Raw genomic sequence first — 1,670 nt, forward strand, 5'->3', positions numbered from 1 at the left:
CATATTTTCTATAAACTTGAGCGCTGACATAATATACGCTTAAAATTATCAATTAGCAAACTAATATAGGTAAAGGGTGATTCATTTCGATGTTCCATAACTTTTAAAGAAAAAACGCAGAAACATCAAATTTAATAGAAAATGTAAAATATCGTTCGAAAGAATATTTTTCCACATATATTTTTAAGAAAATTTTCTTTTTCAAATGTTAGCTGCGGCTGCGTCTCAGATGGTCCATCCGTTGAGTCCAATTTTCTATGATTCATTCGAGCATTTGGACTGGTAACTGGCGTGTGCCACATATGATGTTTTTCTCCAAGATCTGAATCCACTTAGATTTCAGACATATGCATACCCCCAACGGAAAAAGTGTAATGGTGTGATCTCACACGATCTTGGTGGGCAATCGACCGACCCAAAACATGAAATTATCTGCTCACCCAAGCTCTCTTTCAACGAATAGATAATGCGATGGCGAGTGGCGCCATCTGTTTAAAAACAAAGGTCGCCGAAATAAGGAGCTTCAATTTTAGGCATCAAATAGTCGGTTATCATGGAAAAATATGGACCCATAATCCCACAAACTATACAGATGAATTTATATATCAATGGATTTTAAATGGATGAAATGACATCTCTCTTAAGGTTTCTCTTCATCCATATTTTTTATTATCGGAGCGAAATCGATGACAACAATGAGATGTAGCGAAAGATCTGGCTGTCTAGCAATTATCGCTATTTTTGTAAGCAGACATTCACTGAAATTTTTGCCATATTTCGAGCAACGGGTCAAGGTGGATTGTTTTTTATCGAAATGCGGAGCGCGGCGAAATTACCATCCTCCGAGTTCTGACAACAAACTCGCTCAAATTTTGGCTCACTTCATTAGAGTATCTACGTCGATGACAACTTGCATGGTGACAGCCTCTTACTGTTCACACTAGATGACGAAAAGTGTTGGCAGACAGTTGTGGTTACGGACCACATTGGTTTCGCATCATGTTTACTTTAGTAAATAATACGCATCTTCGGATACACCACACAGTACGCAACGAAGTCGCTATTTCCTTGAAAAAGAGCCGAGTCCGCCTATCCGCCATCGTACGCAAGAATCGGAGTTGTATCCCAGATGATGATGGAAGATTTTGCTAAAGGATATTCGTTTGCGGGTTTACAAAAATCCAACTCGTTTAGGAATTGAAGTCGAAAGATAATAAAGTGCTTTGCACCTTCAGTGGATGGGCTCAAAGCGAGATAAACCAAGCTCACGATTTCAACAAGAGAATTTTGTTCAGCGTTTAGGTATATTTATGGTTGAATACGTTCTTAAAGAAAAATGTTATACTTGGAATGATGTTAACCATAAGCAATTGTTGAGCCGTTATACATATCTACAAAAACTTACCGTTTGGTTTGCTCTATAGACAGAGGAAGCCATTGGCCCATTTTTCTCTAAAAAATTAATCCGGTCGACATATTACCGCTTTTAGGAAACGTTATAGAATAACTAAAATTCTCTTTTTATTCTCTCGCAACAAAGTTGCTAAAGAGAGTATTATAGTTTTGTTCACATAACGGTTGTTTGTAAGTCCTAAAACTAAAAGAGTTAGATATAGGGTTATATGTATATACCAAAGTGATCAGGGTGACGAGTAGAGTTGAAATCCGGA

This window comes from Bactrocera latifrons, unplaced genomic scaffold (genome assembly GCF_001853355.1).
Source record: "Bactrocera latifrons isolate USDA-ARS-PBARC rearing strain unplaced genomic scaffold, ASM185335v1 scaffold_38, whole genome shotgun sequence".
NCBI classification, from domain to species: Eukaryota; Metazoa; Arthropoda; class Insecta; order Diptera; family Tephritidae; genus Bactrocera; species Bactrocera latifrons.